This window comes from Chroicocephalus ridibundus, unplaced genomic scaffold (assembly GCF_963924245.1).
Source record: "Chroicocephalus ridibundus unplaced genomic scaffold, bChrRid1.1 SCAFFOLD_161, whole genome shotgun sequence".
NCBI lineage: Eukaryota > Metazoa > Chordata > Aves > Charadriiformes > Laridae > Chroicocephalus > Chroicocephalus ridibundus.
In genome coordinates this window covers 172,501-182,500 of record NW_026961317.1, presented here as the reverse complement: position 1 = coordinate 182,500, position 10,000 = coordinate 172,501, and positions in this window count along the sequence as shown.

The window sequence follows — 10,000 nt, the reverse complement described above, 5'->3', positions numbered from 1 at the left end:
GTGGGTGCCCCTGGCCCCACAGCTGCCCCGCAGTGCCCCACAGCTGCTCCGCAGGTGCTCCCCGAGGAACAGCAGGCCTTGGGCCTGCCGTCTCCCCCCAGGGAAGACAGACCTGCCGGTGCCCCTGGCCCCGCAGCTGCCCCGCAGTGCCCCACAGCTGCTCCGCAGGTGCTCCCTGAGGAACCGCAGGCCTTGGGCCTGCCGTCTCCCCTCAGGAAAGACAGGCCTGCGGGTGCCCCTGGCCCCACAGCTTCCCCACCAGTGCCCCACAGCAGCCTTGCAAGTGCTCCCCGAGGAACCACAGGCCTCTGTGTCACATCTGCCCCACAAGTGCTGCCCCGCGGCTGCCCCGCGGCTGCCCTGCAAGTGCTCCCCGAGGAACCACAGGCCTCTGTGTCACATCTGCCCCACAAGTGCTGCCCCGCGGCTGCCCCACGGCTGCCCCTCCAGTGCTCCCCGAGGAACCGCAGGCCTCTGGGCCTGCCGTCTGCCCCCAGGGAAGACAGACCCGTGGGTGCCCTTGGCCCCACAGCTGCCCCGCAGGGCCCCACGGCTGCCCCGCAAGTGCTCCCCGAGGAACAGCAGGCCTTGGGCCTGCCGTCTCCCCCCAGGGAAGGCAGGCCTGCGGGTGCCCCTGGCCCCACAGCTGCCCCGCAGTGCCCCGCGGCTGCCCCGCAAGTGCTCCCCGAGGAGCCGCAGGCCTCTGGGTCACAGCTGCCCCTCAAGTACTGCCCCAGTGCTGCCCCACGGCTGCTCCGCAAGTGCTCCCCGAGGAACAGCATGCCTTGGGCCTGCCGTCTCCCCCGAGGAAAGAGAGGCCTGCGGGTGCCCCTGGCCCCACACCTGCCCCTCCAGTGCTCCCTGAGGAACAGCGGCCCTCTGGGTCACATCTGCCCCACAAGTGCTGCCCCACAGCTGCCCTGCAAGTGCTCCCCGAGGAACCGCAGGCCTCTGGGCCTGCCGTCTCCCCCCAGGGAAGACAGGCCTGCGGGTGCCCGTCGCCACACAGCTGCCCCGCAAGTGCTCCCCGAGGAACCGCAGGCCTCTGGGTCACATCTGCCCCACAAGTACTGTCCCAGAGCAGCCCCAGGGCTGCCCCGCAAGTGCTCCCCGAGGACCCGCAGGCCTCTGGGCCTGCCGTCTCCCCCCAGGGAAGACAGGCCTGCGGGTGCCCCTGGCCCCGCAGCTGCCCCTCCAGTGCTCCCTGAGGAACAGCGGGCCTCTGGGTCACATCTGCCCCACAAGTGCTGCCCCACAGCTGCCCCGCAAGTGCTCCCCGAGGAGCCGCAGGCCTCTGGGTCACAGCTGCCCCTCAAGTACTGCCCCAGTGCTGCCCCACGGCTGCTCCGCAAGTGCTCCCCGAGGAACAGCATGCCTTGGGCCTGCCGTCTCCCCCGAGGAAAGAGAGGCCTGCGGGTGCCCCTGGCCCCACAGCTGCCCCTCCAGTGCTCCCTGAGGAACAGCGGGCCTCTGGGTCACATCTGCCCAACAAGTGCTGCCCCACAGCTGCCCTGCAAGTGCTCCCCGAGGACCCGCAGGCCTCTGGGCCTGCCGTCTGCCCCCCAGGGAAGACAGGCCTGCGGGTGCCCGTCGCCACACAGCTGCCCCGCAAGTGCTCCCCGAGGAACCGCAGGCCTCTGGGTCACATCTGCCCCACAAGTGCTGTCCCAGAGCAGCCCCAGGGCTGCCCCGCAAGTGCTCCCCGAGGACCCGCAGGCCTCTGGGCCTGCCGTCTCCCCCCAGGGAAGACAGGGCTGCGGGTGCCCCTGGCCCCGCAGCTGCCCCTCCAGTGCTCCCTGAGGAACAGCGGGCCTCTGGGTCACATCTGCCCCACAAGTGCTGCCCCACAGCTGCCCCGCAAGTGCTCCCCGAGGAGCCGCAGGCCTCTGGGCCTGCAGTCTGCCCCCAGGGAACCCAGGCCTGCGGGTGCCTCTGGCCCCACAGCTTCCCAAACAGTGCCCCACGGCTGATCCGCAAGTGCTCCCCGAGGAACTGCAGGCCTCTGGGTCACAGCTGCCCCGCAAGTGCTGCCCCACGGCTGCCCCTCCAGCGCTCCCCGAGGAACCGCAGGCCTCTGGGCCTGCCGTCTCCCCCCAGGGAAGACAGGCCTGCGGGTGGCCCTGGCCCCACAGCTGCCCCGCAGGGCCCCACGGCTGCCCTGCAAGTGCTCCCCGAGGAACCGCAGGCCTCTGGGCATGCAGTCTGCTTCCAGGGAACTCAGGCCGGCGGGTGCCTCTGGCCCCACAGCTTCCCCAGCCGTTCCCCACGGCTGCCCCGCAAGTGCTCCCCGAGGAACAGCAGGCCTCTGGGTCACATCTGCCCCACAAGTACTGCCCCAGCCCTGCCCCACGGCTGCCCTGCAGGTGCTCCCCAGGGAATAGCGGGTCTGTGGGCCTGCCCTCTCCCCCCAGGGAAGACAGGCCTGCGGGTGCCGCTGGCACCACAGCTGCCCCACAAACGCCTCACGGCTGCCCCAGCTGTGCCCCCCGGCTGCCCCGCAAGTGCTCCCCAAGGCACCCAGGCATCTGGGTCACATCTGCCCCACCCCAACGGCGCGCACACCGTGGCACTTGCACACGGCTGCACCATCTCCCCCGGCCCTTCCCATTCCCCCCTTCGCCTCTCACCCCCCCCCCAGCAGGCCTCTCCCCCAGCCCCAAAGCCCCGTCTGCCGCCGCACGCACACGTGCACACAACACCCACCCCACCCCCTCCAACGGGCCCGAACCTCTCGCGTGCGGCAGACGCAGACGCAGACAGAGCGTCTCCCCCCAAGCCCTGCCGCCGCCACCGAATTACCACCCACCCCCCCGCCACACCCCGCTGTCCCCCTTCCCCCCCCCTCCCCCGCCTCTCTTCACCACCCGGTTCACTGCGAATCCGGCCGCCCCCTCCCCACGCTGCCCTCGTGCAGGTTTGCCACCCACCCCCCCCACCCCCCCCCCCCCCGGCAAGGACGGCGGGAGACTTTAGGACCCAGCGGAGTCCCTGCCGGCTCCGTGCCCGGGCGGGTTAAGGGATTCCCGGTGGCGAGCGGGGATCTAACCCCGGCTGCCGAGTCTCTACCCTGCCGCGCCCCTGCCCGTGCCCGTGCCCCGGCGCTCCCGCCTTCCTTTCTCAGCCGCTCGCTCGCTCGCTCGCTCGCTCTCTCTGCTGCGCGCCTGCCCGCCCCTGCCGCGGCTGGAGAACCCACTGAAACCCACCCCCCCCGCCCCCAGCACACACAACGCCGCCCCCCCCCACCTTACCGACCCAAAACCTACTCCGAAAAGAGGCACCGCGTGCCTGCCGCCCTCTCCCCGGCCCACCTCTGCGCCGTGATCCCCGCCCGCTCGCCGCCCGCTCTCGCCTGCCTCCGCACCGGCACCCCTTCCCCGCCGCTGCCGCTTGCCGGGCAGTGGTCTGCTCGCGCGCCCGCGCAGGGCGCGAAGCCGCGGACCGCCACGCCCCACCCCCACCCCCGCCCCCGACCTGATCCGGCTCAGGGTGGCGGCTCTGCCAGTGGCGCTTAAATCACGAACGAAAAAAAGTTAAAACTTACTTTTTCGCCCACCCCAACCCCTCCCCCCACCCACATACCCCCCCCCCCTCGCCCGACAGCGCCCCCCCCCCCCCCCGCCTCTCTTCACCACCCGGTTCACTGCGAATCCGGCCGCCCCCTCCCCACGCTGCCCTCGTGCAGGTTTGCCACCCACCCCCCCCACCCCACCCCCCCCCGGCAAGGACGGCGGGAGACTTTAGGACCCAGCGGAGTCCCTGCCGGCTCCGTGCCCGGGCGGGTTAAGGGATTCCCGGTGGCGAGCGGGGATCTAACCCCGGCTGCCGAGTCTCTACCCTGCCGCGCCCCTGCCCGTGCCCGTGCCCCGGCGCTCCCGCCTTCCTTTCTCAGCCGCTCGCTCGCTCGCTCGCTCGCTCTCTCTGCTGCGCGCCTGCCCGCCCCTGCCGCGGCTGGAGAACCCACTGAAACCCACCCCCCCCGCCCCCAGCACACACAACGCCGCCCCCCCCCACCTTACCGACCCAAAACCTACTCCGAAAAGAGGCACCGCGTGCCTGCCGCCCTCTCCCCGGCCCACCTCTGCGCCGTGATCCCCGCCCGCTCGCCGCCCGCTCTCGCCTGCCTCCGCACCGGCACCCCTTCCCCGCCGCTGCCGCTTGCCGGGCAGTGGTCTGCTCGCGCGCCCGCGCAGGGCGCGAAGCCGCGGACCGCCACGCCCCACCCCCACCCCCGCCCCCGACCTGATCCGGCTCAGGGTGGCGGCTCTGCCAGTGGCGCTTAAATCACGAACGAAAAAAAGTTAAAACTTACTTTTTCGCCCACCCCAACCCCTCCCCCCACCCACATACCCCCCCCCCCTCGCCCGACAGCGCCCCCCCCCCCCCCCGCCTCTCTTCACCACCCGGTTCACTGCGAATCCGGCCGCCCCCTCCCCACGCTGCCCTCGTGCAGGTTTGCCACCCACCCCCCCCACCCCACCCCCCCCCGGCAAGGACGGCGGGAGACTTTAGGACCCAGCGGAGTCCCTGCCGGCTCCGTGCCCGGGCGGGTTAAGGGATTCCCGGTGGCGAGCGGGGATCTAACCCCGGCTGCCGAGTCTCTACCCTGCCGCGCCCCTGCCCGTGCCCGTGCCCCGGCGCTCCCGCCTTCCTTTCTCAGCCGCTCGCTCGCTCGCTCGCTCGCTCTCTCTGCTGCGCGCCTGCCCGCCCCTGCCGCGGCTGGAGAACCCACTGAAACCCACCCCCCCCGCCCCCAGCACACACAACGCCGCCCCCCCCCACCTTACCGACCCAAAACCTACTCCGAAAAGAGGCACCGCGTGCCTGCCGCCCTCTCCCCGGCCCACCTCTGCGCCGTGATCCCCGCCCGCTCGCCGCCCGCTCTCGCCTGCCTCCGCACCGGCACCCCTTCCCCGCCGCTGCCGCTTGCCGGGCAGTGGTCTGCTCGCGCGCCCGCGCAGGGCGCGAAGCCGCGGACCGCCACGCCCCACCCCCACCCCCGCCCCCGACCTGATCCGGCTCAGGGTGGCGGCTCTGCCAGTGGCGCTTAAATCACGAACGAAAAAAAGTTAAAACTTACTTTTTCGCCCACCCCAACCCCTCCCCCCACCCACATACCCCCCCCCCCTCGCCCGACAGCGCCCCCCCCCCCCCCCGCCCCCCGCCCCCCGCCGGGACGATCCGGGTCAGGCTGGCGGCTACGACAGTGACGCTAAAAACGTGAACGAAAAAAAAAGAGCAAAATTATTTATAACCACCCGGTGATAAATCAAAATTATTTATCACCCCCCGGCCCCCCCGCCGCCCCAGCGCCCCCCCCCACCCCCCCCCCCGCCGCGAGAAACACCCTGCCCGCACGCACTTGTTGGAAGGCATGATCCGGGTCAGGCTGGCCGCTGTGCCGGTGACGCTTAAATCATGAACGAAAAGAAAAAAACAAAAATATCACCCCCACCCCACACCGGCTGTCGGGTCTACCCGGCTCCGGGGTCGGTGTCGCCTGTCAGGTCTACCCGGCTCCGGGGTCGGTGTCGCCTGTCAGGTCTACCCGGCTCCGGGGACCGGGTCGGCTGTCAGGTCTACCCGGCTCCGGGGACCGGACCGGCTGTCAGGTCTACCCAGCTCCGGGGACCGGGTCGGCTGTCAGGTCTACCCGGCTCCGGGGACCGGGTGGGCTGTCAGGTCTACCTCCCTCCGGGGACCGGGTCGGCTGTCAGGTCTACCCGGCTCCGGGGACCGGGTCGGCTGTCAGGTCTACCCGGCTCCGGGGACCGGGTCGGCTGTCAGGTCTACCCGGCTCCGGGGTCGGTGTCGCCTGTCAGGTCTACCCGGCTCCGGGGACCGGGTCGGCTGTCAGGTCTACCCGGCTCCGGGGACCGGGTCGGCTGTCAGGTCTACCCGGCTCCGGGGACCGGGTCGGCTGTCAGGTCTACCTCGCTCCGGGGACCGGGTCGGCTGTCAGGTCTACCCGGATCCGGGGACCGGGTCGGCTGTCAGGTCTACCTCGCTCCGGGGACCGGGTCGGCTGTCAGGTCTACCTCGCTCCGGGGACCGGGTCGGCTGTCAGGTCTACCCGGCTCCGGGGACCGGACCGGCTGTCAGGTCTACCCGGCTCCGGGGACCGGACCGGCTGTCAGGTCTACCCGGCTCCGGGGACCGGACCGGCTGTCAGGTCTACCTCGCTCCGGGGACCGGGTCGGCTGTCAGGTCTACCCGGCTCCGGGGACCGGACCGGCTGTCAGGTCTACCCGGCTCCGGGGACCGGGTCGGCTGTCAGGTCTACCTCGCTCCGGGGACCGGGTCGGCTGTCAGGTCTACCCGGCTCCGGGGACCGGACCGGCTGTCAGGTCTACCCAGCTCCGGGGACCGGGTCGGCTGTCAGGTCTACCCGGCTCCGGGGACCGGGTGGGCTGTCAGGTCTACCTCCCTCCGGGGACCGGGTCGGCTGTCAGGTCTACCCGGCTCCGGGGACCGGGTCGGCTGTCAGGTCTACCCGGCTCCGGGGACCGGGTCGGCTGTCAGGTCTACCCGGCTCCGGGGACCGGACCGGCTGTCAGGTCTACCCAGCTCCGGGGACCGGGTCGGCTGTCAGGTCTACCCGGCTCCGGGGACCGGGTGGGCTGTCAGGTCTACCTCCCTCCGGGGACCGGGTCGGCTGTCAGGTCTACCCGGCTCCGGGGACCGGGTCGGCTGTCAGGTCTACCCGGCTCCGGGGACCGGGTCGGCTGTCAGGTCTACCCGGCTCCGGGGACCGGATCGGCTGTCAGGTCTACCCGGCTCCGGGGACCGGGTCGGCTGTCAGGTCTACCCGGCTCCGGGGACCGGGTCGGCTGTCAGGTCTACCCGGCTCCGGGGACCGGGTCGGCTGTCAGGTCTACCTCGCTCCGGGGACCGGGTCGGCTGTCAGGTCTACCCGGATCCGGGGACCGGGTCGGCTGTCAGGTCTACCTCGCTCCGGGGACCGGGTCGGCTGTCAGGTCTACCTCGCTCCGGGGACCGGGTCGGCTGTCAGGTCTACCCGGCTCCGGGGACCGGACCGGCTGTCAGGTCTACCCGGCTCCGGGGACCGGACCGGCTGTCAGGTCTACCCGGCTCCGGGGACCGGACCGGCTGTCAGGTCTACCTCGCTCCGGGGACCGGGTCGGCTGTCAGGTCTACCCGGCTCCGGGGACCGGACCGGCTGTCAGGTCTACCCGGCTCCGGGGACCGGGTCGGCTGTCAGGTCTACCTCGCTCCGGGGACCGGGTCGGCTGTCAGGTCTACCCGGCTCCGGGGACCGGATCGGCTGTCAGGTCTACCCGGCTCCGGGGACCGGGTCGGCTGTCAGGTCTACCCGGCTCCGGGGACCGGGTCGGCTGTCAGGTCTACCTCGCTCCGGGGACCGGGTCGGCTGTCAGGTCTACCCGGCTCCGGGGACCGGGTCGGCTGTCAGGTCTACCTCGCTCCGGGGACCGGGTCGGCTGTCAGGTCTACCCGGCTCCGGGGACCGGACCGGCTGTCAGGTCTACCCGGCTCCGGGGACCGGACCGGCTGTCAGGTCTACCCGGCTCCGGGGACCGGGTCGGCTGTCAGGTCTACCCGGCTCCGGGGACCGGACCGGCTGTCAGGTCTACCCGGCTCCGGGGACCGGACCGGCTGTCAGGTCTACCCGGCTCCGGGGACCGGACCGGCTGTCAGGTCTACCCGGCTCCGGGGACCGGACCGGCTGTCAGGTCTACCCGGCTCCGGGGACCGGACCGGCTGTCAGGTCTACCTCGCTCCGGGGACCGGGTCGGCTGTCAGGTCTACCCGGCTCCGGGGACCGGACCGGCTGTCAGGTCTACCCGGCTCCGGGGACCGGGTCGGCTGTCAGGTCTACCTCGCTCCGGGGACCGGGTCGGCTGTCAGGTCTACCCGGCTCCGGGGACCGGATCGGCTGTCAGGTCTACCCGGCTCCGGGGACCGGACCGGCTGTCAGGTCTACCCGGCTCCGGGGACCGGGTCGGCTGTCAGGTCTACCCGGCTCCGGGGACCGGGTCGGCTGTCAGGTCTACCCGGCTCCGGGGACCGGGTCGGCTGTCAGGTCTACCCGGCTCCGGGGACCGGGTCGGCTGTCAGGTCTACCCGGCTCCGGGGACCGGGTCGGCTGTCAGGTCTACCCGGCTCCGGGGACCGGGTCGGCTGTCAGGTCTACCTCGCTCCGGGGACCGGGTCGGCTGTCAGGTCTACCCGGCTCCGGGGACCGGGTCGGCTGTCAGGTCTACCTCGCTCCGGGGACCGGGTCGGCTGTCAGGTCTACCCGGCTCCGGCGGTACTTTGTGCCGGAGTGGCCAGGTAGACCTGGTGTCCGCAGCACGCACTTCCAGCCGCCGAAGGGGTCGCTGTTTTTCGTTACCTCCAGTTGTGTCATCGTAAGAGGCGGCGTCTTTGGCGCGCCTCCCCGGTGGGCAGTGCCAGCGCTCTTGAGGCCGTCCGGGGGTAGAGACGTGATTTTCCGTATATGGGAGGGAGTACTTACTCGGCTCCTAAGGGCTTCCAGCGCCAAGGCGCATCCTGCGGGCTGACTTCCCGCTGAAAGCAGAGGTGAGGGGCGGCACCTCTGGCTACTTTCCTGGCAGACATCCGTGCATTTACCGAACGAAATTTGTTGCTCCGGGGTAGGCGTCTCCCCGCTGGGCAGGGCGAAGAGCGGTGGCCGGCGGCGGTCACCGGCACTTTCGAATGCCGGAAGACCGGGGGGAGACAAGCCTGCCGCGGCTTTCCCCCGGTCCTCTCGTGCTCAGTCCCCAGGGAACCGTGCTCGCGAGCGGGTGGACGGCGGCAGCCTCCCGCTCCCCCCCGCATTTTGCCTGATCCACACCCGCAGCCAGCGCCCGCTGAGGCGTTCACCCAGGGGCGCGCCGCGGAGGCTCCACGCCGGACCTCTCGCAGACGTCGCCTCCTCGCTCGCACGCAGGGCCCCGCGTCTGTCTGGCCGCCCACCCCCGGGTGGCGGCTGGCGCGCGCGGCTGTCGGCTGTCCCAGGACCGTGGCCGTGGGGCCTCGGGAGCGCTCTTTGCTCCCCCTCGATTCTCTCGCTTTTCTCTATCACCGATCGTTTTGGCATACCCGGGGCGCGTCGGAGGGGCTGCGGGGCGGGCCGGCCGTCAAACGCCGGTGTTCAGGTCCCGTAGCACCCCTCCACCAGACGCGTCCCTCTCACTCGCACGCAGGGCCCCCGTGTCTGGTTGCCCACCCCCGGGTGAGCGGCTGGCACGCGCGCGGCTGTCGGCTGTCCCAGGACCGTGGCCGTGGGGCCTCCGGGAGCGCTCTTTGCTCCCCCTCGATTCTCTCGCTTTTCTCTATCACCGATCGTTTTGGCATACCCGGGGCGCGTCGGAGGGGCTGCGGGGCGGGCCGGCCGTCAAACGCCGGTGTTCAGGTCCCGTAGCACCCCTCCACCAGACGCGTCCCTCTCACTCGCACGCAGGGCCCCCGTGTCTGGTTGCCCACCCCCGGGTGAGCGGCTGGCACGCGCGCGGCTGTCGGCTGTCCCAGGACCGTGGCCGTGGGGCCTCCGGGAGCGCTCTTTGCTCCCTCCCGTCTCTTCTCCTTTTCTCCTATCCCCGATCGATGAGGCATTTCGGGTCGCGTCGGAGAGGGCCCTCGGCGGGCCGGCTCCTCCGTGCTCTCCGTCCCGGGGAGCACGCGGCGGTGTCCGGTGTTCAGGCAGGGTGGTCTCCTTTCCAATTCGCTTCCCGTCGCACGCGAGGTGTCAGCCCTCCCTTCCCGGGAGCGGCTTCACCGAACCCGGCTCTGTGACAGCCGCGTGGCCCCGCGAGTTTCTCAGGTGTCCTAAAGCACGCCGGGCGCCGGTGCCGGCCTCGGTCCGGGTGCCCCGTGGGTGCCGGCCGCGAGCAGCGCTGGGCGGCGGGGGCGGCTTAGCCAAGGCAAGAGAATTCCGGGCAAGGCAAGCCGAGCGAGGCGAGGCGGCCGTCACCCGCCCGGGTGGCGGGCCCCCTGCGGCGCGCCGCGGGCGGCAAGG